A 14490-nucleotide genomic window follows, 5' to 3' on the forward strand; every position below is an offset into this window, starting at 1 on the left:
AGAGAGAAGAAGGCCAGGTGAAAATGGAGGCAGAGATTAGAGTGATGCTACCACCAGAAATGCCTGGCACCACCAGAAGCAGGAAGATGTGAAGAAGTATTTTTCCCAAGATCCTTCAGAGGGAGCATGGCCATTCCAAAACCCTGATTTTGTACTTATGGCCTCCAGAACGGTTTAAGCTTCCAAGTTTGTGGTAATTTCTACGGCAGCTCTAGGAAAGTATATAAGCATGTCTTATTGACTTAGAGAAACCATATCCCTGGAAGGAGTGATTTGTTGGATTATTCTGTTTTATTTAGATGCAGCATGTGAGACAACTAGTAGATGAACTATTATAAAAGAAAACCCACTGAACTATAAAAATATGCCATGTTTATGTAGCCGTAAATCAAGTAAGCAGATCAAGAGTTCATTCCTTTTTGAGTCAAATTTGTCTGTTGGCATAATGGAGAGTGGAATCATCATTGAATGAACATTAGATTTTAAAAAATGCAAAAATGGATTTAGTAACTCACTAAGATTCTCACAGAAAAGAAGAAATGTGACTGCTACTTTCACCTCCAATATACAAAGAACTTGTAATTCATCACTCCCATCCTTACAATGAGAAAAGTCTGGACAGACTTAAATCAGTGACCTGTCCTAGACCTATCAGAGAACTGAGGTCATCAGTCTAGCTGCCACCCTGAAAACTATAGAGAGGTAGTTGTATTCATGGAAATACCACATGAGAATAGGAAGGGAGCAGGCAGAATTCCTTATGGGGAAAAGAAGATACAAGATATTTTTAATTAGTTGTTATGTTGTTTAGTTGCTGAGTCATGTCCAACTCTTTGCAACCCCATGGACTGCACCCTGCCGGGCTCTTCTTTCCATGGGATTTCCCAGGCAAAATACTATGGATTGCCATTTTCTTCTCCAGGGGATCTTCCTTACCTAGGGATTGAACCTGCATCTCCTGCATTGGCAGGCAGGTTCTTTACCGCTGAGCCACCAGGGTAGGAACACTTAAATAGTAACCATGATGAACTAACTGGTGGAGACTGAGGGCAGAGTAGCATGAGAGTGAGGGAGTCCCTAGTCATGGTGAGGTCCTCATACATTGTGGGCTTTCCCTTTAGAAAGAACATAAGGTTCTCAGGGTTAGGCTCTGGGAAGGATCCTCTCAGAACTTTGGCAGAGGGGATGGAAAGGTAAGCGTTCCAGACTGTTTTCACCAACAAAGGCCTTCCCTTCAGAGGGAAAGAATTTTCTGGAACTTTATCATAGCTAGGATAAGGGGATTCTGCTCCAATTCCAGCACTATCTACCCTGAGAAAAAAGAAAAGCTAGTCATCAAGGGGCAGCTCTTTAAAGAAGTAGATTGGAAACAGCCAGAGAAGAGAGCAGGGAAAGTGGGGGAAAAGCACAGATTTATATCCCTTGAGGAAGATAGGACAAAAACACATATGAAGGTCACAGCCCCACTAAATAACTGAGAAGCATTCAGAAAATTGTAGAATGCTCCTATCTGTTATGCCCTACCACTGTATCAATAAGCCTCCAATGTATTAACACTGTATTAGAGTTTGAAAACCAATAAGGCTCAGATCTTCTTGAAATCAAGAGGGCTACCAAGAGTAGCCCTCAAATCAAGAAGACAAAAATCAATCAAGCAAAAACAGACAAATGAAAAAATGGAACCTGGAGGAATTGGAAGCCTCTGATCCTGTAGCTGCAACTAATAGCTGAAATCTTAGCCATATTAATAGAAATTCTCACATTAAAGGCTTATTTTTCTTAGTCCCTATTACTTGATACAGCATGTCTGGCTTTCAACAAAGAAATTAAAAGGCATGCAAAATGACGAGGAAAAACACAGTCAAATTAATCATCAGAATCAGACTAAGATACAGCACAGATACTGGAATTATCAAACAGAATTTAGCATAACAGTTACTAAAATATAAAGTGCTATAGTAGGGCTTCCCAGGTGGCACAGTTGGTAAAGAATCTACCTGCCATTGCAGGAGATTCAAGGTACATGGGTTTGATCCCTGGGTCAGGAAGATCCTTTAGAGCAGGAAATGACAACCCACTCCAGTATTCTGCCTAGAAAATTCTATGGACAGAGGACCTGGGGGGCTACAGTCCATGGAGCCACAAAAAGTCAGACACGACTGAGCACACACAACAACTAGTAGGAAAAACAGAAAATAACGAGAACAGAAGGTGAAATAGGAATTCTTTTTAAGGAATAAAAGAACAAAAACAAAATCCTAAGCATATTATACTTATTGTGGTAAACTAAAAACAAAATCTTCAAGAAAGACAGACGAGGATAAAAATCACCTTTTATGTAGGAAAATGCACAAGAATCAGAGAAGACTTATCAGAAACTATGCAATAGAGAATAGAGTGAACTCCTTGAAATATTGAAAGAAATATCTGTCTTCCTGTGATTCTGTGTTTAACTGTGGTGTTGGAGAAGACTCTTGAGAGCCCCTTGGACTGCAAGGAGATCCAACCAGTCCATTCTGAAAGAGATCAACCCTGGGATTTCTCTGGAAGGAATGACGCTAAAGCTGAAACTCCAGTACTTTGGCCACCTCATGAGAAGAGTTGACTCATTGGAAAAGACTCTGAGGTTGGGAGGGATTGGGGGCAGGAGGAGAAGGGGACAACAGAGGATGAGATGGCTGGATGGCATCACTGACTCTGTGGACATGAATCTGAGTGAACTGCGGGAGTTGGTGATGGACAGGGAGGCCTGGCGTGCTGCGATTCATGGGGTCGCAAAGAGTCGGACACGACTGAGCGACTGAACTGAACTGAACTGAACATGACTTGAACAGAGACATAGAAACATTTTCTCAGGGTGAAGTAGACTTTCCTTGCAAGAAATGTTAAATTATTCAGGCAGAATATAAATAACATAAGTGAGACGCTTACACGTACACAATGAAAGAATGAGCATCAGAGAAGAAATAAATGAAGGTAAAGCAAAATCTTTTTATTTTCTAAATCTCTTTATTTCCTTTTTTATTATCTAAAATACAACTTTTAAAATCAACTATGAGAATAATGGTAGGTAATTATAGTACATGGATAAATGAACTAAATAATAGCAATGTTAACAGAGATGAGAGGAGGTAGAAACTCTGTTATCAGGTTCCTGTACTTCGAATGAAGTAATGTAGTGTTAATTGAAAGTGGATTTAATTTAAGATGTATTTTGTCTATCCCAGGGTAACTGCTAAGTAATTTTTAAATTATTGAATAAAATTTTTTATATAAAAATAAGCACAAAAGCAGAGATAAATAGAGTGATATAAAATACTCAGTAAGCTAAAGCAGTAAAGTAAGTGAAAAAAGAGCACATGCAGTGAGCAGAAAACAGATACAAAGATGATAGATTTTAATCCAAATATATAAATAATCATTTTAAGTGTAATAGTATAAAGTACCAAGTCAAGACAGAGATTGTCAGATTGGATTTAAAAAATAGATCCAATGCTGTGTATAAAAAACACACACATTTTGAACATAGAAATTCAGGTAAATGCTATGTAGATGGAAAAAAGAGATTCTAGTCCCAGACCTCTCCCTAAATTGATATGCATTACAAAACTCAACATTCAAAAAACTAAGTTCATGGCATTAGTCCCATCACTTCATAACAAAAAAAGGGGAAAAAGTAGAAACAGTAACAGATTTTATTTTCTTGGGCTCCAAAATCACTGCAGACAGTGACTGCAGGCACAAAATTAAGACACTCGCTCCTTGGAAGGAAAGCTATGACAAACCTAGACTGCATATTAAAAAGCTGTGACATCACTTTGCATTCAACGATCCATATAGTCACAGCTATGGTTTTTCCAGTTCAGTTCCGTTCAGTCACTCAGTCGTGTCCGACTCTTTGCGACCCCATGAATCACAGCACACCAGGCCTACCTGTCCATCATTAGCTCCTGGAGTTCACCCAAACTCATGTCCATCGAGTCAGTGATGCCATCCAGCCATCTCATCCTCTGTCGTCCCCTTCTCCTCCTGCCCCCAATCCCTCCCAGCATCAGGGTCTTTTCCAATCAGTCAACTCTTCGCATGAGGTGGCCAAAGTATTGGAGTTTCAGCTTCAGCGTCAGTCCTTCCAATAAACACCCAGGACTGATCTCCTTTAGAATGGACTGGTTGGATCTCCTTGCAATCCAAGGGACTCTCAAGAGTCTTTTCCAACACCACAGTTCAAAAGCATCAGTTCTTCGGCGCTCAGCTTTCTTCACAGTCCAACTCTAGCATCCATATATAACCACTGGAAAAACCATAGCCTTGACTAGATGGACCTTTATTGGCAAAGTAATATCTGCTTTTTAATATACTATCTAGGTTGGTCATAGCTTTCCTTCCAAGGAGTAAGTTTCTTTTAATTTCATGGCTGCAATCACCATCTGCAGTGATTTTGGAGTCCAAAAAAATAAAGTCTGACACTGTTTCCACTGTTTCCCCATCTATTTGCCATGAAGTGATGGGGCCGGATGCCATGATCTTCGTTTTCTGAATGTTGAGCTTTAAGCCAGCTTTTTCACTCTCCTCTTTCACTTCCATCAAGAGGCTTTTTAGTTCCTCTTCACTTTCTGCCATAAGGGTGGTGTCATCTGCATATCTGAGGTTATTGATATTTCTCCCGGCAATCTTGATTCCAGCTTGTGCTTCTTCCAGCCCAGTGTTTCTCATGATGTATTCTGCATATAAGTTAAATAAGCAGGGTGACAATATATAGCCTTGATGTACTCCTTTTCCTATTTGGAACCAGTCTGTTGTTCCATGTCCAGTTCTAACTGTTGCTTCCTGACCTGCATACAGGTTTCTCAAGAGGCAGGTCAGGTGGTCTGGTATTCCCATCTCTTGAAGAATTTTCCACAGTTTATTGCGATCGCTGAGGAAGGCTTTCTTATCTCTCACTGTCAAAGGCTTTGGCATAGTCAATAAAGCAGAAATAGATGTTTTTCCAGTAGTCAGTCACAAATGTGAGAGTTGGACCATAAAGAAGACTGAGCGCAGAACTGATGCTTTTGAACTGAACTGTAGTGTTGGAGAAGACTCTTGAAATTCCCTTGGACTGTTAGGAGTTCAAACCAGTCAATCCTAAAGGAAATCAACCCTGAGTATTCATTGGAAGGACTGATGCTGAAGCTGAAGCTCCAATACTTTGGCCACCTGATTCAAAAAGCTGACTCATTGGCAAAGACCCTGATGCTAGGGAAGATGAAGACAAAAGGAGAAGAGGGCAGCAGAAGAGGAGATGATTAGATAGCATTACTGACTCAGTGAATGTGAATTTGACCAAACTCCGGGCTTCCCTGGTGGCTCAGATGGGAAAGAATCTGCCTGCAATTTGAGAGACCTTGTTTTGATCCCTGGCTTGGGAAGATCCCCTGGAAGAGGGCATTGGTACCCACTCCAGTATTCTTGCCGGAGAGTCCCATGGAGAGAGAAGCCTGGTGGGCTACAGTCCATGGGGTTGCAAGGAGTCAGACATGACTGAGCAACTAAGCGCAGCACACTAGGACATAGTGAAGGACAGGGAAGCATGGCATGTCTAGCTCTAGGTAGTGATCACACCATCGTGATTATCTGGGTCGTGAAGATCTTTTTTGTACAGTTCTTCTGTGTATTCGTGCCACCTCTTCTTAATATCTTCTGCTTCTGTTAGGTCTGTACCATTTCTGTCCTATATTGAGCCCATCCTTGCATGAAATGTTCCCTTGGTATCTCTAATATTCTTGAAGAGATCTCTAGTCTTCCCCATTCTGTTGTTTTCCTCTATTTCTTTGCACTGATTGCTGAGGAAGGCTTTCTTATTTCTCCTTGCTATTCTTTGGAACTCTACATTCAGATGTTTATATCTTTCCTTTTCTCCTTCTCTTTCCCTTCCCTTCTTTTCACAGCTATTTGTAAGGCCTCCCCAGATAGCCATTTTGCTTTTTTGCATTTCTTTTCCATGGGGATGGTCTTGATCCCTGTCTGCTGTACAATGTCATGAACCTCTGTCCATAGTTCATCAGGCACTCTATCAGATCTAGTCCCTTAAATCTATTTCTCACTTCCACTGTATAATCATAAGGGATTTGATTTAGGTCATACCTAAATGGTCTAGTGGTTTTCCATACTTTCTTCAATTTAAGTCTGAAGTTGGCAATGAGGAGTTCATGATCTGAGCCACAGTCAGCTCCCAGTCCTGTTTTGGCTGACTGTATAGAGCTTCTCCATCTTTGGCTGCAAAGAATATAATCAATCTGATTTCGGTGTTGACCATCTGGTGATGTCCATGTGTAGAGTCTTCTCTTGTGTTGTTGGAAGAGGGTGTTTGCTATGACCAGTGCTTTTTCTTGGCAAAACTCTATTAGCCTTTACCCTGCTTCATTTTGTACTCCAAGGCCAAGTTTGCCTGGTACTCCAAGTGTTTCTTGACTTCCTACTTTTGCATTCCAGTCCCCTATAATGAAAAGGACATCTTTTTTGGGTGTTAGTTCTAAAAGGTCTTGGAGGTCTTCATTGAACCATTCAACTTCAGCTTCTTCAGCATTACTGGTTGGGGCATAGGCTTGGATTACCATGATATTGCATGGTTTGCCTTGGAAACAAACAGAGTTCATTCTGTCGTTTTTGAGATTGCATCCAAGTACTGCATTTCAGACTCTTGTTGACCATGATGGCTACTCCATTTCTTCTAAGGAATTCCTGCCCACAGTAGTAGATATAATGGTCATCTGAGTTTAATTCACCCATTCCAGTCCATTTTATCTCGCTGATTCCTAGAATGTCAATGTTCACTCTTGCCATCTCCTGTTTGACCGCTTCCAATTTCCCTTGATTCATGGACCTAACATTCCAAGTTCCTATGAAATATTGCTCTTTACAGCATCAGACCTTGCTTCTATCACCAGACCCACCACAACTGGGTGTTGTTTTTGCTTTGTCTGCATCCCTTCATTCTTTCTGAAGTTATTTCTCCACTGATCTCCAGTAGCATAATGGGCACCTACCGACCTGTGGAGTTCTTCTTTCAGTATCCTATCGTTTTACCTTTTCATACTGTTCATGAGGTTTTCAAGGCAAGAATACTGAGGTGGTTTGCCATTCCCTTCTCCAGTGGACCACATTCTGTCAGACCTCTCCATCATGACCCGTCGGTCTTGGGTGGCCCCACACGGCATGGCTTAGTTTCACTGAATTAGACAAGACTATGGTCCGTGTGATCAGATTGGCTAGTTTTCTGTGATTATGGTTTCAGTGTGTCTGCCCTCTGATGCCCTCTTGCAACACCTACCGCCTTATTTGGGTTTCTCTTACCTTGGACGTGGGGTATTTCTTCATGGCTGCTCCAGCAAAGCTCAGCCACTGCTCCTTACCTTGGACAAGTTGCCCCTCCTGACCTTGAAAGTGGAGTAGCTCCTCTTGGCCCTCTTCCGCCCGTGCAGGTGCAGCTCCTTGGACATGGGGTTGCTCCTCTCGGCCACCACCTTTGACCTGGGATATGGACTAGCTGGTCTCGGCCGCTGCCCCTGACCTCAGACGTGGGGTAGCTCCTCTAGGCCACGCTGAAAAAGTGGTGAAAATCCTAATTGGAAATGAGAAGTTTTATTTGATAGTTTTTGCATTATATTTTGTCTTTTAATTTGTAGCAGCACAGTGAGCCTAGAAAGTATGGTGCAGATGAACATAATGAAACTTAAAATTTCAGGTAAAGTGAAAATGCATCATTAAAAGTCATCACTTTCCTTAGCTCCCCAGAAACTGACTTAGAACATCTCGCTCTTTCTCTGTGAGCCTGGAGATGAAAAATGCAAAGCTTTTAGAAACTGCGGTTCTTTAAATTTAGAGGTATCTTAATCTGAGTTTGAACATGGGTGGATTTTTCAACTCATGCTTCAGTGCTCATAAACATGCAGGAAAATGAAGGGGTATTCTGAAATCTGGCAACTCTTTTAGTTTTCAGTTCAGTTCAGTTCGATTGCTCACTCGTGGCTGACTCTTTGGGACCCCATGAATCACAGCAGGCCAGGCCTCCCTGTCCATCACCAGCCCCTGGAGTTCACTCAAACTCATGTCCATCGAGTTGGTGATGCCATCCAGCCATCTCATCCTCTGTCGTCCCCTTCTCCTCCTGCCCCCAATCCCTCCCAAAATCAGGGTCTTTTCCAATGAGTCAACTCTTCACATGAGGTGGCCAAAGTATTGGAATTTCAGCTTTAGCATCAGTCCTTCCAAAGAACACCCAGGACTAATATCCTTTAGTTTCATCTCACTCTATTTACCGATGCCCCATCTGAACTAGATTGCATGTTGTTTCCATTAAAATTTCTGTGTTTTGTATAAGCAGTTGGCACGCCTGTTTATCTCCATGTGGGGTATCATCTTTCAGTCTAGGAAAACTTACCCATTCTTCAAGGCCAGCTGAAATGCCTTTTCTACTCACCAGAGCCTGGAATGATTTGTTTCTTTCCAAGATTTTCATAGTTATTTCTATCCATTCATATGGAAACTTTCATACTGCAGTTATTTGTGAGAATATTTTAATTCCTTTATATGATCATACACATCATAGTATCATAGTACTTCCTGAACATAATAAATATACAAAGAATAAGTGAATAGGTTGAGCAGTCTTCATGTTTGGGAAATGACTATAGTTACTTGGTTGGCCCAGTAACTTCTGCTGTCTTTACAGTCCTATAATAGCCTTTGCTCTATTGCCAAAAACACGAGAGAGAGCTTGTAATAGTTCAATTCTGAGGATACCTGTAGTTAAGTAATATAGAGTGCATCTGTCCAGTGGATTTAAAATTAAAGTGCTGTGTGATCCATTAATGTTTAAAACTTTATTTTTAGATAAGATTGCATAGAAGGCTAATATCATAAACATATATAGATAATGTCTAGACAATGCTGTCTGTTTATTGGGCGGACTCAACTTTTATTTTGAGGAGTGGATGTAAACAAAGGGATGCACAGAAAGAAATAATTTTAATTTTCTATGCTAGTTACCGTTGTGCCATCTAGTTTTTGCATTTTAAGACATATGCTTTGCTTAGTCGCTCAGCTGTGTTCAACTCTTTGCCACCTCATGGACTGTAGCCCGCCAGGCTCCTCTGTCTTTGGGGATTCTCCAGGCAAGAATATTGGAGTGGGTTTCCATGCCCTCCTCCAGGAGATCTTCCCAACCCAGGGATCGAAGCCAGGTCTCCAGCATTGCAGATGGATTCTTTACTATCTGAGCCACCAGAGAAGCCCATTTGAGACATAAAACTCAGTAAATGTAGAAAATGGAAGATTGTAGGGCAAAAAGAAACTCTACAACCTTTTTAGAAATAATGTTTTAACACCTTTCATCTAGAAAAGACCATCATCATCATTTCTCAAGTTAACGTCCTAATGCTAGTGAAGTTCCCTGAGAAGGGCATTCTCTCTGTAGCTCTCATTCTCTGAAATTTTACTGAGTAGGATTTAGCAATATTCATTCACATTATTCTGCTGAAAGTTCCCATTAATATTCTGACTCTCAGGAGTGGCATCACCTCTCTTTGTCCCCTCCTGCCCTATGTCTTTCACTAATATGTTATGGTGGAGACATTTTAATTATGGGGTATAACACTAGGTAATGTCTCTATTTTCCTTTTTAAGTTACAGCTTCTTAAATCCATTACATCCATTGACTAGGTTGATTTCCTTTTGCTGTGCATAAGTGGAAAGAGGCACATTTATTGAGCTGGATTTCTCATCAGCAGGGAGGAAGCAATAGTCAAGCCTTCTGAGCTTTGAAATGGAAAGGAATTTCCCTTTTGAACCCCTAGTTCAGGTTTTTAAAATTAATCACAGCATGACATCAACAGAAACATACATATGCATCATTTTATTTCTGAAAACTGGCCTGAACTTCCTTGTGAGCCCTATTTCTATTCATTCATTTCCAGTTTCATGAAATGTGACTGGATTTTGCCTGTTATATATAACTGAATCACTTCGGTTTATCCTGTCACTTCCCAGTGACTTACTGTCATTTGGGTAAAGTTTCTTCCCTGATCCCCTTTCCTTCTCCTTTCCTTTTCATGGACCACATTCTGATGCAGGGGGATGGGGGAGGGGTGGTAGGTTAATATGACATCATGCTTTTGCCAGAGGGGCCTTGGACGTCTTGCTGGCTTCAGGTCCTTATTTGTTCCTTGGGCTCTCACTGGCCTTCACTGAGGTTTTTCTTGCCGTATTATATTATCTTTGCATCTTGCGCTCTGGGCTGGCTATATCCAATGTTCAATTTACCAGCATTGGTGCAGCCCATGTTCTGTTCTCTGGGCATGGTCAATGTTAGACACTCCTTTCCCCATCACCACCATCATCACTGTTGTCTATAACTGGCCACCTTCATCTACGAGTCCCTCATTCCACAGTGTAGAGAACCTCAGTAGGCAACATATTTAATTCTCACCTGGCATCCATGCCCAACATTCAAGGGCCTCAGGAATGTTTGAACTTCTTCAGCCTCTGACAGATCCTCCTTGAGCAAACAGGGCCAGATTCCATTATTTCTTCCTGAGTCTACTCCACTTTGCTGTTAGCCATTCCATGAGACCAGTCCCTCCCATGATGCTAAGAAGGAAGTGGGACATGTGTTATTCTGCCTTTGGATCCCCAAACCTATCTGGATTGTTATAGACTGATAGGTTCTATCCTTCTCTGACCATCAATTAGGACTTTCTGCTAAATATTGCATTAAAAGAAAGCAAAACATAAGAATGAAAAAAGACCCCAAAATCCTTGTGTGTTTCTTAGACTAATCCAAAAGGACTAGCCCTCCCAGAGAACATACTCCTCCAGGCCTCTTTTTATAGGCTTTTCTCTGCTTGAGACAAAAGAAAATTTCCTTTTATATCACTAGAGTTATATATTTAGTTTTAGTTAAAATAAAATGCATATAGTTCTTGTTAGATACCAAAACAATCTGTGTGCAGTGTTTCTGATGAGAAGATAGAGCATCTGATGGAGCTCTTCACCTCTTGCACAGGAGCTAGTTGTCATTCTCCCTCTTAGGGCACCCTAGATGCTGAGTTTCTCAGATGAGACCCATTGATAATATCAGTTGGAAATTGCAGCATTGGCCTCAAAAGATGTTTGCTTGAAAGTCACAGAAACACACAGTTAGTTATGAATGTTAACTAATATATAGATACATTTCTAGAAGAGATGTTGAGCTTTTGATCTATGAGTTTTAATTTAGTTTCTCCCTCTTGGCCTTCTCTGCTAGGTTGGAGAGCAGAATAAAATAGCCCAAAATGCAGTCTCGTTCTTGGCATGTTGCAGATAATCAGCAAATTGTTCCTCTCTGGGTGGTAAACCTGCTTGGGAGAGATGATCAAAGAAAATGATTCTTAATCCTTTTGGGACTTTCTCCTGATGTGTTCAGTTAGGAACAGGAAAGCTATGTTGCTAAACGTTTCATCTTAAAAGTTTATGTCTATGTGTATTCTCTTGCTAATATTTATTCGCAGAGGGATCCAGTTTCTTTGGCTCTATAATAGGTGTCCGCACTTTGGACTATTAACACCGTTAGATATTTTTTCACAGCAGCAACAGGGTAATTGCTTTAGAGCAAAGTGCCCTTCAGGTGCTCAAACCCAGGTAGTCATACCATATCTCTTGTCTTTTTACTTTAGCACTACCCAAATGCCATATCATTTACTCTATTGCTTGGCCAGGGCTGCCATAACAAAGTTATCACAGACTAGTTGGCTTAAACAACAGAAATGCATTGCCTCACTGTTCTGGAAGCTGTATACCTGAGATCAAGGTATTAGCAAGGTTGGTTTCAGGTGAGGCCTCTCTCTTTAGTTTATAGATGCCCGTCTTCTCCATAGATTCATATGGTCTTCTTTCTGTGTGTGTGTCCTGGTTTTTTCTTATAAGTACACCCATCATATTGGATTAGGGCCCAACCTAATGACCTTCCTTAACCTTAACTACATTTTAAAACACTATGTCCAAATACAGTCACATTCTAGAGTATTGGGAGTTAGGAATTCAACATAGGAATTTGGGAAACATGATTCAGCCCATAACATTCACTTAACTCTATGGTTTTATAGTTTCAGCTGACTTAATTTTGCTTTTTGTTCCCCTTTGCTGACTCTTCTTTCAACCATATATAGTTTGCCCTCCAGCATGCCTATTCAATGATGATGATGACAGAGAGGTTCACTTCCATTTCTTGATAGTCTTTTTGATGTCAGTCTGTCCCCAGAGGTCCAGATGATGCTGGCAGTTCTCAGCTTGGTGACTGAAGAAATTTGTGAACAGCACCTCCAATTGGAACTATAATCTCCAAAGCTATTGAGCAGTCTTGGAATTCATACCAGTGTAAACTTCACCATGGAGACCCAGGGATCCTTCTGTGTTTCTTCTGCTCTTTGTCTGATATCTGGCAGCTTCTCTTCCTTTATTCTACAACACAAATATTTATGAAGTCACTCAGAATTGACTTACACTCCTCATGGTCAGAAGCAACGTCACCTGGGCATTTGTTAGAAATGGAGACTACTGGGTCCCAATCCAGTTTTACTGAGTCATAACCTGCATTTTAACAGGATTTAAGCAGTGTTATTAATGTGCACATTAAAATTTGAGAAGTGCTGGCCTTTCTGGCATCTCTGTCATTCCAGAGGAGATAAAAGTGAAGAGTTTTAGCTCAGTCACTAAGTCTTGCTTATATATAGAAACCTCGTCATGTCTCTCTCTTTTTTTTTTTTTTAATTTTTATTTTTACCTTACAATACTGTATTGGTTTTGCCATACATTGATAGAGATCTTTTAGACTCCTGGCCTTAATAGAAGCTTGGTCTTTCCTGAAAGACACTGCTTTCTTTATAGCCCTCTATAGCAGAGGCTGAACGTGCGCAGGTATCTGTGTGTTTGAGATGGGGCAGGAGAAGAGAGATTTTTAAACTTTATTGTCGTTTTAAGATTCTTGAATCTTTTCTAATACTTTCAACCATTTTTCTAGATTTCCTAGATCACTGAATGGCCACCAGGGCCTATCCTTGTGCCCCACACACCTTGGAAACCTCCTGCTTCCTCTGTGAGCTTGTACCTGTACAGCTGAGAGCTGTTGGTGGAAGCCTCTCACAATGCTTCCTAACCTCACCTGGGCCCTAAGTGTCTCTCTTCAAACCTTTGTCAGCAGCCTCTCCCACTTATAGCAGCACTTCCAATTCCTCACTTTTTTCTTCAAATTCCAGATAGTAACCACACCTGACTCAAAAGACTGCCCTGCCCCCTGATTCATGGGAAAATTTTGAGGTATTTACATACCAATTTGCATATGTTGAGAGTACTTTCAATTTCTAGTTCCATCTTTCTTTCCATCTCAGAAAAAGTGTTTTGGTTTGTATCCTGTCTGAATTTTTCCCGTACTTTGATTTGAATTCTGTCCTATCTCTTCAAGAAGTTTCCTTTCCTATGATTCCGTCTCATACATAAGTTCAGCCTTTCCATCCAGATGTTTGGAAAAACCTCTCATGCTTCCAGATTACACCAGGATCCCTTCTTTTAATCTTTCATTGTTCCCTTTAGTTTTTGGTCATGATATTTGCCACTTCAGTTATATATTTGATTTGGGATTATATGTACAGTATTTTCTCACTTGCTAGAGTCTGAGTGCCATATTGTTTTCTATGAAGCTTCCGTTTTTCCTTAATATTAAAAAAAAAAAAACTTGAGGGCAAAGTACAATTAAGCCCTTGAGGAGATGGAATAAAATGAGATAAAAAGGGATTTGCTTTGGAAAGGAAAATAGAACCCTCTTCTTCAGAAACTGGGGAAATAGGAGGGAGGAGATACAAAGACAAGCAAATTTATGCATGTAGGGGCAGTAAGTTGATGGAGTTAATCTTCGTTAGCCTCCATTTTTAAATTGAAGTGTGAGGTGAGGGGAGGTCACTTGAATATTAAATTGAAATTTATGGACTCTCTCTTACCATTGGGTTTTTTATGCCCACTCTCTAACTTTTAAGGTTCAGAAATACTATATTCTGTTTGTCAAAAGCAGGTGGAAGGTATTCACATTAAAAATGAAAACTTGAGCCTATAATAAGAAATGGCTTGAATATTCATAGCAGTTTTATCTATAATGACCGTAAGCTAGAAATAACCCAAAGGTCTATAAACAAAGTGCAGTATATTCATATAATGAAAGAACTCATCAATTATAAGGAATGCTGATGCATACAATAATATGAATGATATTAAAACAGTATGTTGAGCAAAAAAAGCCAGGCACAAGTAAGTGCATACTGTACAATTTTGTGTTTTGGAGTTCTGGCATAGGCAAAACTAAACCATGGTGATAGAAATGAGAGTCCTGGTTTCCTCTATCTGGAGAAGGGATTGTCTTGTCCAAAAGTGATCATGAGGGTATTTCAGTTAATATGATGATGAAAATGTTCTGTGTCTTAACTGAAG

General features: G+C 40.5%; 1 protein-coding gene across 4 annotated transcripts in view; it reads left to right on the forward strand.

Annotated features, from left to right (window-relative positions):
• Positions 1–14490, forward strand: part of RGS7 (regulator of G-protein signaling 7) — a 471995-nt gene that overhangs the window by 314076 nt on the left and 143429 nt on the right. The window lies entirely within an intron of this gene.

Source organism: Capra hircus, chromosome 16 (assembly GCF_001704415.2).
Source record: "Capra hircus breed San Clemente chromosome 16, ASM170441v1, whole genome shotgun sequence".
NCBI classification, from domain to species: Eukaryota; Metazoa; Chordata; class Mammalia; order Artiodactyla; family Bovidae; genus Capra; species Capra hircus.